At 42.4% G+C, this 20208-nt stretch overlaps 1 protein-coding gene across 2 annotated transcripts in view; it reads left to right on the forward strand.

The window, feature by feature from the left end:
- The first annotated feature begins 294 nt into the window (after positions 1-294).
- CORO6 (coronin 6) overlaps positions 295-20208 on the forward strand; it is a 147550-nt gene continuing 127636 nt past the window's right edge. For both annotated transcript variants that reach the window (XM_044283644.1, XM_044283643.1), the window contains exon 1: positions 295-581. The gene's annotated coding sequence lies outside the window, so the exon portion shown is untranslated. The remainder of the gene's footprint in view (positions 582-20208) is intronic.

Below are 20208 nucleotides of genomic sequence, written 5' to 3' on the forward strand. Positions count from 1 at the left end.
ATAAAGCTGTTAGCAGTCTATAATTTTGCTAATTGGTTAGGAAAAAGATTAGCGATTCTGCCATACATGCACATTAACTGCTGTGCCTCCCCTTGTCATGGCACGCGGTGTAAGGACTCCTCTACGGTATCTTATGAATAATGTCGGTGGCACAATATCCACAACTATGCATAAGCAAAGTTTTACAAGTCTGCATCATGTGAAGTGACACGAGCTATGCCAGGGCTATCTTATCTGTCGCATTTGTTAGGCTTGTAGAAATATTTGAAGGGACAATACAGCCAGTCATAGAGGAAGAGGCACTACTCCTCCCTTTGTTGAGCGTTTCCCCTCCTCACCCCATCATTCTGCCTTTCAGCTGTTGGGTGTTGAGTTATTTTGCCTGAATGTTGATCGCAGCAGCTGTTACTGCAGCAGAACCTCCTGCAACACACACACTGGTGAGGGAGACTGGGAGCAGGCGGCTCAGCACTGGACAGAGGGAGTGCACACAGGCAAGAGGAGCCCTCAGGACATCACAAAAGGACATACAATCACTCCTGCACTAGGTGCCTTCTCATCATCCAGGCGCTGCCATCAAGGTAAGCTAGATGTCATTTACTAAGTAGGCGATGCTGTGCCACCCTGTCATCAGGGCAGCGTAGATATGCCATAATGTGTTGCAGTGGGCTCTCAGGATGGGTTGTAGTCCTGTCCCCATCCTCATCAATTCATCTTTTCTTCCTAAACTCTTTTTCTATAGGCAATGGATTAGTTTTTTTTCCCCCTTGGTTTTCCTGCCTTGCTGGTCACAGGAGCTGACAGCGAACGCTCATTGCTATATTTGGAAAGTGACCTCTTCTCTGCAGCGAGGAGTCAGGCTCCTTCTTTAGCTGCTGCAACATTCTTCCCTACAAAATCTCATTTTATTTCATTAAAGGCACACATACCTGAAGCCCCATGTTGCCTATTCCCCCATAGGAGTAGATATCCCTTCCAGTCTGTAAAGTTTGTACCCCAGCCCTGTACTTTCCTATCACTAACAAGCCAGGAAACAAGTGATTGCCCACAAGGGCTTAAAACTCTACATGCTGTATGTAGGGTGACTGTCACCCTTTGAAAGCAGCCATCTTGTCCTATCAATGACACAGGCACTCCGGTGCGGGGGTGGGTGGGTTGGAAATAGAAGTAATTTCATTTCCTGACGTGCACGATGCTGACAGGGCTTTGATTTGGTTTGCGCAGGTCGTCTGTGTGTAGGATATTCATCCTCGGCGTGGTAATCAGGTTGAGTGTGCAGCTTCTAGAAATGATAGACTGCCATAAACGGAGGGTGGTAAACCTCTTCACGTGAAGGATGCTGCTGGCTTTGGGAAAGCTTGATGTTTTTCAAGAGCCACACACGTCCATGGATCTTTAAAAGGGGGTAACGATTACCCTTATGGGCATATGTGCCCACAATGAGGTGCTCATGCTGCTTGGTGCCGGCATTAAGGCCACCATGAGGTTATTAGGCAGCGTCTGCAATTTTTCCGTCACATTTTGTTGCAGCGGAAAGACCGTAGCATTCAGTGCCAATGTATGATATCACAGGCAAAAAATAGAGGAGCGACAAGAGCATCATGCTAGCCCAGGATATAAGTCACATCTTGTACATCAGAATATTATTCATAGGTGCAACTATAGCCATGGTGGACATCAAAACTGCTGTGGGGCCCAGAGGTTAAGGGGCCCCACTCAGGGTCAAGAATATTGTACCTTTTGGTAGGGGATAAGAAGTTTGTGGGTTCTTGGGTATATGGGGCGTTTATTGCTACCTATGCTGCTGTTTGTTTCCTGTCATTAGGTGGTAGGGGGCCATCACATTTTTCTAGAGAATCTAAACATTTTTGTATACATATATTTGACATATGTTTTAGAAATAGTAAATATACTACATGTATATAACATAAAATATATAATATATTTTGTGAACTTCTCATTGTTATACATTGTATGTATACCGTTATGGCCCAAACATGATGTGAACAGAGCCATGGCCCTTTTCTATACATACCCTGCTCACTTTCTGAACACATTTATTCGCCTTTTAAGAGGTTTTTGCAGCACATACATTGATGGCCTACTGATATGTTATCTTCATTGATAATGTCTGGTCCTTTCGCTGGGACTTTCGACAAACCTCTAGAAAGTAGGAGCAAAAGCCAAAGTGGTTGATGCTCTTTACAATCTGTCACACTCCTGACCAAATGCTGTTTAGGAATTTCTATACAGGCGCCAAACACTTGGGACAGTTTTGCAGTTCATAGCACAGCCCCTGATTTCGAGTTGCATTGGAAAGAAGCTAGGCGGGCCACGACCCCTTCAGTCTTGGGATTGATTGAGCTCCTGCCACTGGACACTTGCTGGCCAGACAATGATAACATAGCTAGTGAATATTCCTTTAATGATATTGATGTTAAAGCCCCTATAAGGTATATTCCCACATGGCATAAATTCATGCGAATATGCCATTGCAAGATATGTGTAACGAATCCGCTGCACTGTAATCTACACAACTGCAGTATGGATTTTATGTTGCAGATACCTGCTGCGGATTTTACCCTTTGTAATGCGGAGTGTGAAATCTGCTGTAAATTTGCAGCATTTCCACAACAAAATCCACAGTATGTACTCTACACTTGACAAGGGCATTCATGTTTTTTAAAACAAAACCTAAAGGGTGTATTAGACACCCTGATCACACAGCCGATTTCCGGGAGGGAAGTTTTCTTTCCCAGTAATCGCCTGCTTGCTTGCTGAGACCGCTCCTGTTACATGCAGCGATATCCTCAGCAACGTGCGGAGGAACGATCACTATGCTGTCGCTTGTCCCCATGCTGTACCGCGGTTTGCCAGCGGCAGATTGTAATTAGACAGCACGATCTGGCACCAGCAAATCCTGATCTTTTAGCATGCTGAAAGATCTGGATTGACCGATGCTCAAGCTTGTTCATTGGGCAATCAGTGGCAGTATTAGACTGCCAGATGATCATTAACGAGTGTTGCTACGAATGCTCATTAGCGATCATTGGGCAGAAAATGCCCATCTTATAACCCTTAAAGGTACATTCACTGAAGAAACTAAACTGTCAGTTGAAATACAAAATGCTAAAGTAAATTCCCCATTAAAAGTATCCTGTCTGACCCAGGAAGAAGTACAACAGCGACTTAAACAGATTAAAATAGACAAATTGCCAGGACCTGATGGCATACACCCCTGTATCTTCAGAGAATTAAGTGATGTCATAACCAGACCCTTATTTCTGATATTTACAAACGCTATACTGACAGGGAGTGTTCCACATGATTGGCGCATAGCAAATGTGGTGCCAATATTCAAAAAGGGTGCAAAAACAGAACCTGGAAACTATAGGCCGGTAAGTTTAACATCTGTTGTGGGTAAACTGTTTGAAAGTTTTCTAAGAGATGCTATCTTGGAGGATCCCAATGAAAACAAGCAAATAACATCATATCAGCATGGCTTTATGAGGGATCAGTCATGTCAAACTAATTTAATCAGTTTCCATGAGGGGGTAAGTTCTAGACTTGACAGCGGCGAATCAATGGATGTCATATATCTGGACTTCTCCAAAGCATTTGACACTGTACCACATAAAGGGTTAGTATATAAAATGAGAATGCTTGGACTGGGAGAAAATGTCTGTATGTGGGTAAGTAACTGGCTCAGTGATAGAAAACAGAGGGTGGTAATTAACGGTACACACTCAGAATGGGTCACTGTCACTAGCGGAGTACCTCAGGGGTCAGTATCGGGCCCAATTCTCTTCAATATATTTATTAATGATTTTGTAGAAGGCTTGCATAGTAAAATATACATTTTTGCAGATGACACTAAACTGTGTAAAGTAATTAACACTGAAGAGGACACTATACAGCTAAAGACGGATCTGGATAGATTGGAGGCTTGGGCAGAGAAGTGGCAGATGAGGTTTAACACTGACAAATGTAAAGTTATGCACATGGGAAGGAATAATCCAAATCACCCGTACATACTAAATGGTAAAACACTGGGTAACACTGACATGGAAAAGGATCTAGGAATTTTAATAAACAGCAAATTAAGCAGTAAAAAACAGTGTCAGGCATCTGCTGCCAAGGCCAATAAGCTAATGGGTTGCATCAGAAGGGGCATAGATGCCCGTGATGAGAACATAATCCTACCATTTTACAAATCACTAGTCAGACCACACATGGAGTACTGTGTACAGTTCTGGGCTCCTGTGCACAAGGCAGACATAACAGAGCTGGAGAGGGTTCAGAGGACCGGATACTGGTCATGTGCATACACGTTTATTGTGGCCCCAATGCCCAAAATGCCTATTCTTGTCCACAAAACAGACATGTTCTTTAATTTTGGCACAGATGTGGACAGCACACGTATGACGGGTGCTGCCCACATGTTTTGCAGCCCCATACAAATGAACGAGCTTGTGTGTGATCCCCCAAAAAATGCGGATCGGACACAGACCGAAAATACATTCTTGTGAATGTAGCCTTAGTCCCATAGAATCGACATGTTATGATTTATTAACTCAATTTCAAACTCTTAAGGTGAAGAGAGATGTTTAGCCATAGACTTTAGGCCATGATGTAACACATACAACCTGTGCTGGATGGACAGTGCATCATTCAGTAAAGTGTCACACTACTTCCAGGTGTCATCAGATGACATAATATTATGGTCTGGATTTACTAAGTGATCCATGGATAGGGCAGAGCACAGTATAAAGCACTTTACATGTAACTTTAGATCTAGTAAATGGCCCATGGGAGCATGTGTCTCATCACGTTGCCAAATGTGGCGTGCCCTTTCATCTGAAAAGCACATGCAGATACTGAGTAAAGCATATTTACAAAACGCCTTTCCTCTGGTATCCCCTTTTTTCATATTTGTATTGAATTGGGAGAAATGAAGCCTGTTTTAGGGTGAGAATTTGATTTCAAACTGCTTGTCACGGCCTCGGTGTTGTGCGCTGTGACACGTTTGCCGTACATGCCGGTTGCCAGGGTCAACACGTTGATATTGGCTTGTATGTGATTTTCTCCCCTTCTCCTGGTTCCTCCTCTGTCTGGTGCTGGAGGGGTTAACCACCTTGCTGGGTGTGGTCACTAGGTGCTTCCTATACCTGTGGCTTAAGGCCAGGAGTCAGAGGTACTCCAGCCTTGATATGTGCTGGAGTTATGCTCCTTTTCTGGATGTTTCATCTTCCAGTGTGAGGGCCACCTAGTGGGAGATCGATGTCTCCAGTTATGTCTTCCTCATTTCTCCTCCATTTTCCCTAACTTACCTGTTGTTATGTTTGGTGTGGGTATATGTTCTGGGGTTGTTGTACATCTTGTTGTTCCGTGTCTGGTCAGTGTTTGGAGTATTCTGTCCGGCATGGATGCTAGATGTTCCCCTGTGGCCTCCGGAAAGGGGTCTCTTGGTGTCCCGGAGGGGTGAACCAAATGTCAAGTTTGTGAGTTGTTGCTGGAGAGCTGCTTCCTTGATGTGTCCGTACGTACTGAGTCCGCTATGTTGTATGGATTGCAGTGCGTTGTATTCTGTCCGGCATGGATGCTAGATGTTCCCCTGTGGCCTCCGGAAGGGGGTCTCATGGTTTCCCGGAGGTGTGAACCAAATGTCAAGTTTGTGAGCTGTTGCTGGAGAGCTGGTTCCTTGATGTGTCAGTACGTACTGAGTCCGCTATGTTGTTCGGATTGCAGTATGTTTGCTTGGGTGTGTCTTTTGTTGTGCCGTCCAGCAGCTGCGGCAGGTAAGTTACTGTGCATTCTGGGTTTCTTGGTTCAGTGGTTTTTCCCGCCACTGGATACTTACCTGATGTTCCACTTGGCGTTTTTCTGCAACTAGGCGGGTTGAGACTCCTGTTCATCCGTGTCTTGGAAAAACAGGTCATCTATCCCCTGCTCCTATGTGAGGGATTATCAGGCCGACTCGGGTCCTAGGTATCCTGGGTATGACCCGTCCTACCATCCAGGTCTGCTTATAGCGTGAGGAGTAAGGGCAAGGATTAGGGACGCATCCTGGCCTAGCTGCTTCCCCGTGTACCCATTATCGTACAGTGGGGAGTTTCCCCCACTCCCCACCGTGACACTGCTGTATCAACTGAGGAGCTACAATGGTCAACTATGGTCAATTAATTGGAGTATGATGGGCTGGCACCATGATTAAAACTGTACTGCATATGCTCAGTAGTAAGTTCTTCCTCTAAAGTCCAGGGTAGGAAGTTCACTACTGCCATGCCTGCAGTCATCTCAGAACTCCTACAGAGAACAGGAAGACAGCATTAAAGGGGTTGTCAAGGAATAAGTCACTTTTCACAGGAGCCTGCAGCCTGGCTTCAGTGGTGATTTGTCTATAGTGGATGTCTCACCGCTGAATCCAGTCATTGGCTGCAGCAGAGCAGATGATCATGACCTTTCCAGAGAGGAAGTTAACAAGCCATGGACCAGAAGATAGACACACAGGAGCCAGTGAGCAAGATCGAACCTGCAGATAGCGTGTGTCGGATTAAAAAAAAAAAAAAAAGGAAGGTGTGAGGTATGTGGCTGGTACCAATCTTGGATAAATGCCTTAATGGGAGTGACCGGGGGAATAGTCACGTGATCGGGATCCGCTGGTCTGTTTGAATAAGGTTGTTAAGTATATGAAGCGCTCCTAATTGGAACATTCTTGATATTGTTAGTCCCTCAATAAAAAGGGACCACTCTACTGCACGTGTGAAGAAAGTATTATTTAACAGACATCCCACAGATGTACTATCCACTTTATGGTTAACACAGCCACCTATTTTTCCCATATTTTTTCATCTAACTATTCCATTTTATTAGTATCCATTTTATCATCTACACGGACTCATGAACTTGACCCATTAAGGCATTCAGCCAAGATTGGTACCAGCCACATATCTCACACCTTCTTTTTTTTTTTTTTTTTTAATCCGGCACACATATCCAGTGTCAGGAGGTTTCACTAACAGCGCTCATTTTCCACTCTATGTCACTCCTCTGTCTATAGGACTTTTAATCTTACATCAGATTTTATACCGATTTTAGCTATATTTAAAATAAAATCATTTTATCTAATCACAAATACGAGTGTGCCTGCTACCTTCTGCACTATATCCTATTTCCTTTGACCAGCAGATAAGCACCTCTACCATTCAATTTAACAGTTGAGCCGTCTTTTATATTTATTATCACTAGACCTACACATGATTCTCTGCATTTCCAGGAAATACAATATATAGCTTTTCTAACTTTTTATGAGGAAAAATTCATAGATTCCTTACAATTATTAAGTTATAACAGTGTTTTCCAGTTATTGAATGCATAGTGCACTGCATATTTACTTATAGGAATTTTAAAAATTGCAGAAGTTTTAGAAATAGTTTTCTAATAAATTTGTTGTATGTTCTATGTAGCCTGATTACTTACTTCCAGGAAATGTATTATTACTAAATTATTGACCATTTAAGTGGGCGTCGGAGTGTGATAAAATACAGGAGTCGGAGTCAGAACTTCGCACAGCCCTGCAAATTGCTACTATAATTAAAGTTTGACACCAGAATTGGGCAAAGCACAACTCAATGGAGGAAACCTGAACTGGAATGATTTAAAGGGAACCTGTCACCTCCTAAATGCTTGTAAACCCGCCAGCAGTACTTCAGGGTACACCGCAGTGTGATACTAATCATAATTTTCATCCTGCAGTCCGATGCTGCGTAAGGTCAGAAAACTATCTTTTATCCTCCGTCCGCGCTAATTTGCATGTCAGCTTGAAGTCAAGGGGGCAGCGGCCTCCTTGCTTCAAGTCAAGGTAACCACGCCGCTCTTGCCTTTGAGTGACAGCCCGCAATTCAGCTTTGTTTTCGGAAGTCTCGTGCATGTGCGGAACCCTCTATTTTACTGCTCAATCCCATGTCAGGGCTTCCGTTGGAAGTGGCAGCAGCTGAAACAGTGGACAGTCTGTTCCACAGTATAACCCTAAGTTCACACCTGAGCGTTTTACAGCGCGTTCAAACGCGCTGTAAAACGCTCAACACATGAAAACCAATGCTTCCCTATGGGAATGGTTCTCACCTGGGCGTTTTACAGCGCGTACGATCGCGCTGTAAAACGCCTGACGCATAATCAAGTTCTTGAGCTTCTTTGGGGCGTTTTGACGCGCGTTTGTGGCCATAGGACACTGCAGTCAATCACACAAACGCGCGTCAAATGCGCGTTTACTATTGCAAAAAACGCGCATAAAAACGCATTCTGAATGGAGAGCATTCCGTCCAGGATGCATCAGTTCAGCCCCTCTTACGTTTCTTGGCCGGAGAAAATACCGGCCAAAAATCCTGGACACTTGTCGGACTGCCGGATCCAGCATTAATTTCCATTGAAATGTATTAGTGCAAAACGGATGTATTCTGGCAAAACGGATCCGGTTTTCCAGTCCGTGCATGCGTAGACCTTTAAAAATGCAAAAAAAGAATAATAATACCGGATCTGTTTTTCCAGATGACACCAGAGAGACGGTTCCGGTATTTCAATGCATTTGTCAGACGGATCCGTCTGACAAATGCCATCTGTTCGCGTCAGGATTGCCGGATCTGGCAGGCAGTTCCGGCGACAGAATCCTCTGCCGCATAAGTGAAAGTACCCTAAGGCCCCTTTCACACGAGCAAGTTTTCCGCGCGGGTGCAATGAGTCATGTGAACACATTGCACCCGCACTGAATCCTAAATCCGGACCCATGTGTACATGAGCGGTGATTTTCACGCATCACTTGTGCGTTGCGTGAAAATAGCAGCAAGCTCTATATTGTGCGTTTTTCACGCAAAGCAGACCCCATAGAAGTGAATGGGGCTGTGTAAAAATCGCAAGCAATTGCGAATGCGGTGCGATTTTCACGCATGGTTGCTAGGAGACGGTCGCGAAGGGGACCCGATCTTTATTATTTTGATGATGGACCATGTGATGAGCGCAGTGACGTCATCAAAGGTCTTTTAGCCAGGTCCTGAAGAAAGTAGATGGGGTGAGTTAAATGTATTATTTTTAACCTCTCAAGGCACATTTTACTAAGCATTCTGTATTAAGAATGCTATTATAAAATCTACAGAACACCTAACCCAAAGGCTGAATGCCCACGGCCGTTTTTCACGCTGCCGCCACAGTACAGTAATACACTGGTATGATCTATACCAGTGTATTACTGTACTGTGGCGGCAGCAGAGAGCGCACGGCGTCATAGCAACCAACGACGCCGTGCGCTCCTGCTCTCAGCAGGAATCCAGGCCGCGGTTCCACGGATCCAGGCCCGGTTTTCCGGATGACACCAGAGAGACGGATCCAGCATTTCAATGCACTTGTCATACGGATCCGGATCTGTCTGACAAATGCCATCAGTTTGCATACGTTTTGCCGGATCCGGCGACGGAACTGCCTGCCGGAATCCTCTGCCGCAAGTGTGAAAGTAGCCTAAAAAAACGGATCTCAGACAGAAATGGCTCAAACGGATGACAACTGATGCAACAGGATCCGTTTTTTTACAGGAACCAGTTTTTTTTTCTCTCTCTCGCTCTCTTCTTCGGATGGATCAGAAGAATGGAAAACTAAACGGTGATGCGAATGCACCCTAAATGTAAAATAATGTAAAATAAATATACATGTATTAAAAGATATTATATCAAATATATTACAAAATATATAAAATTATAGACAAATGTTAAAGTAAAATATTCAAAATTTTTCAAACGAGCACCTGGATCTAAATACTTGTAATTAAAATGCATGTAATTAAAAATGTAGTACAGCCACTGAACTATTTAACCCTTTCAAGACCAAGACATTTTTCACCTTCGTGTCCACGTCAAATTTTGCAAATCTGACATGTGTCACTTTATATGCTATTAACTTTGGAATGCTTTTATTTATCCAAGCCATTCTGAGACTGTTTTCTCGTGACACATTGTACTTCATGATAGTCATAAATTTGAGTGAATATATATCACCTTTATTTATGAAAAAATCCAAAAATTTAAAAAATTTGCAATTTTCAAAATTTTTATTTCTCTACTTTTAAAACAGAAAGTGATACCTCATAAAATATTTTGTATTTAACATTCCTACTTTATGTTAGCATCATTTTGTAAATGTCATTAAAAAAATTTAGGACGTTAGAAGGTTTAGAATTTTAGAAGCAATTCTTTAAATTTTTAAGAAAATTTCCAATTCCCACAGTTCAGGTCTGAAGTCACTTTGTGGGGCTTACATAGTGGAACCCCCCATAAATGACCTAATTGCAGAAACTAAAATTAAGAAACTACAATCAAGTTACCTAAAACTGATTTTACAAACTTTGTTTCTAAATTTAGCTTTTTTGGCAGATTTTCCATTTTAATACATTTTTTTCTTTAACACATTGAGGGGTAACAGCCAAACAAAGCTCAATATTTATTACTATGATTCTGCGGTTTACAGAAACACCCCACATGTAATCGTAAACTGATGTAAGGGCACACGGCAGGACGCAGAAGAAAAGCAATGCCATATGGTTTTTGGAAGGCAGATTTTACTGGACTGGTTTTTAGATGCCATGTCCCATTTGAAGCCACCCTGATGTACCCTTACAGTAAAACTCTGAAAAAGTGACCCCATTTTGGAAGCTAGGGGATAAGGTGCCAGGTTTATTGGTACTATTTTGGGGTACATATGATTTTGAATTGCTCTATATTACATTTTTTGTGAGGCAAGGTAACAAAATAATGTCTGTTTTGGCACAGTTTTTATTTTTTACAAGATTCATCTGAGTGTGCTATTTTTATAGAGCAGGTTGTTACGGACGCAATGATATCAAATATGTCTACTTTCCTTGTTTGTTTGTTTCAGTTTTACATAATTTCTTTTTCAAAAATGCTTTATAATGTTTTTGTGTCTCGATTTTCTGAATGCCTTATTTTTTTTATTTTTCTGCCGATCATCTTGTGCAGGGGCTCGTTTTTTTGCAGGAAGAGCTGACGTTTTTATTGGTACTATTTTTGGGTACATATGATTTTTTGATCATCCATTATTACACTTTATGGAGCAAGGTGACCAAAAAATTGGTTGTTTTGGAACAGTATTTATTTATTTTTATAGCGTTCACCTGAGGGGCTAGTTCATGTGACACTTTTATAGTGCACATCGATACAGACGTGGCAATACTTAATATGTATACTTTTTCTTATTTATACAAGTTTTACACAAGAATAGCATTTTTGAAACAAAAAAAATGAGGTTTTAGTGTCTCTATAGTCTGAGAGCCATAGCTTTTTTATTTTTTGACTGATTGTCTTAGGTAGGATCTCATATTTTGTGGGATGAGGTGATGGTTTCATTGGTACTATTTTAGGGGGCATACGCCTTTTTGATCGCTTGGTTCATTTTTGTGATCTAAAAAATCTAAAAATGGCTTTTTTTGGCACTGTTTTTATTTTTATTTTGTATGGTGTTCAGATGAGGGGTTAGGTCATGTGATATTTTTATAGAGCTGGTTGTTACGGACGCGGAAAAAAACTAATATGTATACTTTTTTAAATTTATTTCACTTTAACACAATAATAGCATATTTGAAACAAAAAAATGTTTTTTTATTGTCTCCATGTTCTAAGAGCTACAGTTTTATTTTACTTTTTAAGCGATTTTCTTATGTAGAGGCTCATTTTTTGCGGGATGAGGTGACAGTTTTTCTGGTACTATTTTGTGGGACATACACCTTTTTTATCACTTGGAGTTGCACTTTTTGTGATGTAACGCGACAAAAATAGCTTTTTTTGACAGAGTTTTTATTTTTTATGGTGTTTATCAGACGGGGTGGATCATGTAATATATTTATATAGCCGGTCGTTACGGACGCGGTGATACCTAATATGTGTAGTTTATAAAAAAAAATCATTTTTTAATCTCTTATAAATGAGCGGATATAGAAAAAGGCAATTTATTTTATTTTAAATTTACATTTTTATTATTTTTATAATTTTTTTAAACTTTTTTTTATTTTCACACCTTTTTATCAAGTCCCTCTTGGATCTTGAAAATCCAGTGGGGCTGATGGCTGTACTATATTTTGCAATGCTCTTGCATTGCAAAGTATAGTACTATCAGATTTCCTGATAGGTGGCAACACCAGACGCCTTTTCAAAGCGTGGCAGACCGATGGTTGAGAGAGGGAGCCCCCTCCCTATATTAACCCTATGGATGCCGCTTCTGCGGCATCTAAGGAGTTATAGCAGTGTGTCAGCATACAGCTGACACTCACTGCTGATGGCGGCAGCTCAGTAATGGAGCCACCACCATCAAATACAGCAGGGGGACCGCATCAGGGGCAGGGGGCACAAATGGGGGCAGGATACATGGATGGGGGCAGGCGGGGACAGATGCCGGCAGGGAGAGCGCATGGCCGGCAAAGAGGCAGGGCTCACAGGGGGGGTTGAAGGCAGGGCGCACCGAGGGGGGGGGCAGATCGATGCAAGGGGCACAGATGGGGCCCACAGATCTGGGGGCACGGAGGACACACTACCTGATTTCAGGCTCCCGTCTGCAGAGTGCAGATAAGAGCCTGGAACAGGCACTTTTACACTGCCGCGACCATTCTGATTGGTCTCTTGCCGGCACTACTGCACTTTGCACTGTCCGTGACAGCAGCAGTGCAGGGGCAGAAGCTTTAGGCCTCATGTACACGACCGTTGTGTGTATCAGCGTCCGTTCCATCATTTTTCACAGTTTAGCGGCGGTCCCATTAATTTCTATGGAGCTGTGAAAAAAACCTGATAGTCCTCCGTTTTTTCTCCGCGTCCGTGATTCCAGTCCGTCAAAAAAATATAACCTGTCCTATTCTTGTCAGTGGAAAACGGAGGATGAACCCATTCAAGTCAATGGGTCCGTCAAGAAAAACGGATGCACAACTGGTATGTCATTTGTGTCCGTGTCCGCTTTTTTCTACAAGACCTTGGTGCAATAAAATTACACTTTTCATTAACCTTCCTTTTTTTTCCCCTGTAAGACAAAAAAAAAAAGGAAGACACAAGGAAACACAACTGAAGCAAAATCGGACATGGACCACTGAAGCCAAATCACTGACAGTGAAAAAACACTGTCGTGTGAATGAGGCCTTAATCCAAGCGTTTTGCAGCGCTTGGATTAAAGAGCTGCCATTGCGTTTATACACGTGCTATCTGCGCGGGGTATGTGCAATTAGCACGCATATAGAGGTATGGCAGTTGGGAAGGGGTTAATAAAATTTATCTGTATAGCGCCACCAGCTGTTTGTTCTTTTCCTTATTTCTTGTCCACCTCACTCTAGTGGTCGCATGTGCTCAATTTAAATTTTCAACTGACACCCGCTGTTAGCAGCTGTGACACACCCCGTGAGAAAGGACACGCCCCCTGAGCTGCCAGCCTGAAATAAATCTGGCAGTGCAATTGGAGCAATGAATGAGGAGATCTCTGGATCCATTATGGTTCTAGCTTTGTTAGAAAGAGATTATCATCTACTACTTGATGTCTGATTTTTATATTTTACATCAATCATGGGATAACCCCTTTAAGTAAAATGAAAAGAAAAGGACCACATACTCTATAATAGAAAAGGATACATGCTCTGTCCATGAATGTGGATTGCAGTCTCTTGTGTCCTAGTCCGTGTCAGTAGAGAATTCTTCCCTCCCAGATTTAGAACATGTGCTCATTCCAGAAGCTTGTGTGGCTGAATTTGGTGTGAAGTGTTGGCCAGGAACCAGTTTTATCTGTTCTTTGGAAATCAAATGTTTGTACTACGTCTCTGAGACTTTTCAATGCATTATGTAATGTGTAGCCAGTTGTAAGAATCATTCAGTCTGGACAGTCCCCGACAACAGACAGAGGGCAATTATACAATTTGTAGCTGTCACTCAACTCAAAATCCCTAAACCACAAGCATGTAACTAATTTAGAAGAGGAGATAATAGCAACTGGAGCATAGCTATTTCTGTAGGCATCAGTGCACACATTTCCAAGTATTCTACACACAGATACTGTAGCGGAAAGCAGAGACTGGTTACGGTGTACTTAATAATCTGGGTATAATATCTCACAGATTTCTAGACTAAAATTAAAGAGGAGCTGTCCCCTTTCCTGACATGTATGTTTTAATAACTACTTGCAATTCTGGAACATCTATTCTTAAAACTCTATGTTGTGCCGTCTCTTTATTATTCCAGCTAGAAGTTTCTGAATGAGTTGCAAGCAGTCTGTAGTAAGGGTACAGATGGGTGTTACCAGTTGGGGGAGTGTCCCTTCACAGTCTGACTCTATCCAATCACTGCTACCACCAGGGGCGTAGCTTAAGGATCATGGGCCCTGGTGCAGGAGTTCAGCTGGGGCCCCCCTTCCTTCAGGGCTTTGTGGCGACGGGCAGGGAAGCACATAGCCTTTGTGCTGCCTGAGGCAACAATTGAAACAGCAACTTCCCCATGCCAAATTCTTGACCTAACACCTTCCCTCCACCCAGAGGTGTAACTTGACCAGCACTTTCTATAATACCGGTGTCTTCTTATGTGGCACAAGGGTCTTTGGGCCCCCTCAGGCTCCTTTGCCTGGTAGCAACTGATAGCTTTGCACCCCCTTTAGCTATACCCCTGGATGCCATTGTCAGACTGTGCAGGGACACACCACCACCTGCTGTACCCTTACAGGAGACTGCTTAAAATTCGTTCAGAAACTTCTAGCAGGAATAATATAGGAATATGTGAATTGCTAGCAGTCTGCAGTAAGGGTACAGAGGGGAGGTAACCAGTTGGGGGGGGGGGGGTGTACCTGCACAAACTCACTCTATCCAATCAGTGCTGCCATTTTCAGTCTGTGCAGGTACACCCCCCCACCCCCGCCCCCCAACTGGTTACCTCCCCTCTGTACCCTTACTGCAGACTGCTAGCAATCCATTCATAACTTCTAGTAGAAATAATAAAGGAATGGCACAACCTAGAGACATAAGAATAGATGTTCCAGAATTGTCATTACATGGGGAATACAAGCAGTTATTAAAACAGACATGTCAGGAGAGGTGAAAGGTCCTCTTTAAGAGTTCATCATCCACTCTCGCACCGTGTCAGCTTTTAATCTGGTTATATATTCAGTAGGACTCTTCCTGTTTATAAAGACGCGGACACACAGGATGAAAGCAGATTCATTGTTCTCACTCAATAACTAGGCCGTGTGAGGGTCATGTACAATATCTCCATGGCTGTCTGTACTCACCAGTACTCACCTAACATGTCAGGCAGTGTCCAACTCAGTCTTGCCACTATAGATTAGAATACAGTCCTTCTCTGTACATGTTGGGCTGAGCATCTTCATTAACTTGTCCTTCTGCTGAAGTGCCTTGATGCTAGAAGAATTTCTTTTTTTGGACCAAAGGAGTTTTTAAGTGATAGTTCATGTTTATATGCAATAAATGTCTATCACCCTACCTATCAGGAGTTCCATCTATTGGAAAAACAGTTAGGCCTCATGCACACGACCGTTGTTTCATTCCGTGTCCGTTGTTCCGTTTTTCGTGATTTTCTGCGGGTCCGTTGAAAACTCGGTTAATGCACCGTTTGTCATCAGCGTCCGTGATCCGTAGTTCCAGTCCGTCAAAAAAATTTAACCTGTCCTATTTTTTTCACGGAAAACGCATTCGCGGACCCATTCAAGTCAATGGGACCGTGAAAAAACGTGGAGGCACACAAGATTGTCATCCGCATCCGCGCGTCCGTGTCCGTTTTTTTTTCCTATCATTTGCATGGCAAACTTGACTTAGACTTTTTTTTACTTTCCTTCATGTCTGGTGATCCTCCAAAAATAAAGGAAGACGCACGGAAACAAAAACAGAAACGGATCACGGAACAATGGAACCCCGTTTTGCGGACCGATAAAAACAACGTGTGCATGAGGCCTTAAGGAGGAACGTACGTGTGCACGTATCTCCACCGAAGCCTATTGAACTCACACAAACAAATGAGCAGGCTTGCTCAGTTGTCACTGTATTGAGTGTCCTCCTAAATGCAGCCACTGCTAGTTATCTCAAGTGGTGAGACAAAAAAATCACAGCTAGTGTTCAGGCAGCAGTAGATGATCATTTAAAGCCTGACGTGAACTCACAAATGGGAAATATGCATATTTGCGTCTCTTTCTTTGCATCAGCTGGTTTTTGAATATCACTATTTCTGGCTATTATATTACTTTTATCCTGCAATTTTCCGCTCTGCATGCTATATCACTTAGGTCTATTGCACACGACTGTATGATTTTGCAGTCCTTTTTTAAACAGATCAGTTTTTCCGTTTTTTTTGTTTCAGTAGTGTCTCCGTTCCGTTTTGCTGTTTGATTTCCGTTTGTGATCCATTTTTTGCAGAAACGGAAGCATACAATAATGTTTAAACAGTAAGTACATAAAAAAATTGGGCTGGGCATAAAATTTTCAATAGATGGTTCCGCAAAAACGGAATGGATACGGAAAACATACGGATGGGTTCCGTATGTATTCCGTTTTTTTGGCGGACCAATTGACTTGGGGCTCATTCACACGACCGTGGTTTGGTTCAGCATCCGAGCCGCATTTTTATAAAAAAATAAGTCACGTCCTCTTCTTGTTCGTTTTGCGGACAAGAATAGGCATTTCTATAAAGGGGCGTCCGTTCCGTTACGCAAATTGCGGAAGGCACACGGGGTGCATCCGTGTTTTGCAGATCCGCAATTTTCAGACCGCAAAACACGGCACAGTCGTGTGAACAAGCCCTTGAATGGAGCCATGGAATGTGATTTGCGGGCAATAATAGGACATGTTCTATATTTGAACAGAACGGAAATACGGAAACGGAATGCCTTTTTTGCGGAACCATTGAAATGAATGGTTCTGCATACGGACTGCAAACGGAATCCGCAAAAATGGAATGGAAACGGAATAAAAAAAAGTTTACACAAGAGGCCTTATTCTCAGTTTCTGAGTTAGTGCCTGAAAATTGTCTTCCATACAAAGCACACATACAGGAAATCTATTCTGCTCCCCTATCATCTTTTAAGGGTACCTCTTATTATAAAACAACTTTCCATAAGTGAATAGTATAGGTGAATATAAGAAACATTTAATAATATATCTTCTTAAAGAAAAATGCTTCTATATGCTTTTATCAGACTGTTTTGCTCTTTCCTGCTTTAAACATTGAGGTCTATAGAGAAAAGAGGAGGCTGCTGCATGAGAGATACACAAAGTGCAGTTTATGAACTCTGCTACACTTTTGACTCTACTACTATGTCTTGTAGAGGTTATAGAGAAGATGTGAGCAGTAGAGATGTGAATAAAGCACTTGGGTGAGATGAAACATTTAAGCTGGTCATACACATAAGATACTATATCGGCCAGACTTGATGTTTCTGACAGGTTTGGCCAACTATCTAATGTGTATGGTGTCCTCCTGACTCTCTGCTGACAGCTGATGTTGGGGAAGATAAAGATAAGGGACCTTGGATTCTACTGGCTGATCCGTTTGTTAGTGGGACGATAAGCCACTGCCAGAGGTGTCTGCCAGCGGCATTCTCCCCTCTCCCTATTCACTATATATGCATGCTCAGCCATGCCCAGCATGCATATGTATTGGAGGATTGAGACAGACAGCTGTTGGATAAATGAGATGACAGCTATTTAATGTATATGGTCAGCCTTACTATTAGCTGATAAGTCATGTTTGCTTCTCTCTGCTCACAGCTGCTCCCTCTATAGTATGATGTAATTTGATCCTTCAGTGAGCAGGGAGCCTGTCTTGCTCTCTTTAGGGTCTGGTTACACAGCAACATGTGTCACGCAACATTTTGTGTAATGATAGTCAATGGTGTCGCAATGCGACATGTGACATGATGTAACTGCGACACGACAGTCACATTTTCTTGCAACTGTCACATCGCAATAAAAGCTTATCGCATGCCACGGAGGTTAGCCATCACTGGTATAGTCTACAGTACTATTAGCCCAAATGGCAAAAAAATATCACACTGACTAATAGTATAACAGATGGAAGACTCAGATAGGTACATCCTTACTGCAGTGTTGAGTCATTATTACAGAGGACTATCTTGTTGACCACAGAGTTGACCATAGAACAAGCCGTTGTTACGAGGATGACAATTGCATCCATACTAATTGCCCTGAAGCCTCAAACATTGCAGTAGGGTCTAGAACCATTGCCCAGATATATACACGTGTGACTCTGTAGTAACTAGTAGTATACCGAGCCTAAAAAGTATTGCACTTGTCCGTGTAGCCTTTCCTTTTCATACCTTCTCCAAGTATCTCTGGGAATGACATTCCTGTCACTGTCAGCATCAAGTATCATACTTGACATGTTAATTCGTAGATGATATTAATAAGTTACACAGATAAGTGTATCCAGATCCAGTCAAGTGCTTGAAAAGAAACATATTAAGTGACGTAAGAACATTTTCCAACACAGAAATCAAGAATAATATCAGAAATGTGTGTAAGGAAAGCATTAGTTATGCAACGTTAATGCATTTTTGGCCAACCGGCTGTCGAGTAAGCTCACTGTGCAGGCTTTATCTCAATTGGCAGATTCACAGTCGTTTCCCCTGCAACAAGATGCTCATGTTAATAAATGAGTATCCATTCTGTCAGCCATCTAGGGCTACAGGCTTCTGTGAACATGTCATTCATCTTTACATTATGTGGGGGGGGGCAAGCAAGGGTTATCCTCACTAAGCAAGTGAGCAGCACTAAGAGGGAAGGTAGTGTCTAAAAATTATGATGGAAGTTTGACATTAAAGCAAATCTGTCACATAGAACATGCAGTCCAGTTTGTGGGTTTCATGCTATGGAGCCGGAGGAGCTGAGCAGATTAATATATGTTGTTGTGGGAAAAGATTCATTCTAATCCTGCTCTTCGGGCAGTTGGGTAGTTTCACTCAATGATAAATAGCAATAAAACAGGCAAAATTTTCAGCAGTGGTTAACTTTCAGGAAGGACCACGGAATTCCTTGGTACGTTAAAATGTTCCAGGAATTAAAAAAAGGAAAATACTTAAATATTATTTTTTAAATAAATATATTCATAAATACCTTTCATTACTTAGAATGGCTTGTTTTGTCTATCATTAGGAGAAATAAAATGGCTACCATCCTATCAGTACACACAAAACCTGTCCTAATTACACAGGAGGACAAGTTACTTCACCACAATGAGCTAAAGAGCTGCCTCATCCTCCTTTCTGCTCTGCTTGTCAGGAATCCTGAATACAGGTGAGTCTCTGTGGGAATGAAGATGATGAGACACAAGAGGAGGGTAAGGTGTGGATAACGAGTAGCACCACTTGTATGCAGTCTCTATTACCACAGCAACACATTACCACAGCCTGTCCTGTCCGTCCTCTCTGTACTTCTTGTCTCCTCATGAACTAAATTCCCCAGAGATTCAGCTAAAGTTCTTATTATCTGTATTCAAGATCATTATCCCTGACAAGCAGAGAGGAGGATGAGGCAGCTCTTTTCCTCAGTGTTGTAAAGTAACTTGTCCTCATGTGTGATCAGGACAAGTTTTGTGTGAACTAATGGGACAGCGGCCATTTTGTTTTCCCTGATGATTGCTCCCCAGACAAAACCAGCCATTACAAATAATGAAAGGTATTTGGGAATATAACTATATATATAAAGAAGGACGTATATATAGTATGTATGTTCCGCGATCACTCAAAAACGCAACCATCGATTTCAACGAAACTTGGTATACACATCCCTTTCTACCTGGAAAGAAATCTTGTGGGGGTCACAGCTCTCTAGCATGTACTGTTCCTGAGATATTCCCAAAAAATGCAAATATGGCACATCACATGACCTACATTAGCCATTAGAAGCCTGCAGGTCTTTCTCTTCATATCCCAACTGCCATACACACGGTCACATGTCCCTTATCAGCCAATAGAAACTCAAAGGTCCTTAGTCTCCACACACAGACAGTTTTACACCAGGTTTCCATAACAACCCAGCCATTTTTTTTCACTGCTGCAGGCTTTTTCTTCACTGCTGCAGGTCTGCTTTAAAGAGGACCTTTCACTACTGTATAAACTAAAAACTAACTAGATCAGTGGGCAGAGCGGCGCCCAGGGGTCCCCCTGCAC

Source organism: Bufo gargarizans, chromosome 3 (assembly GCF_014858855.1).
Source record: "Bufo gargarizans isolate SCDJY-AF-19 chromosome 3, ASM1485885v1, whole genome shotgun sequence".
Classification (NCBI taxonomy): Eukaryota; Metazoa; Chordata; class Amphibia; order Anura; family Bufonidae; genus Bufo; species Bufo gargarizans.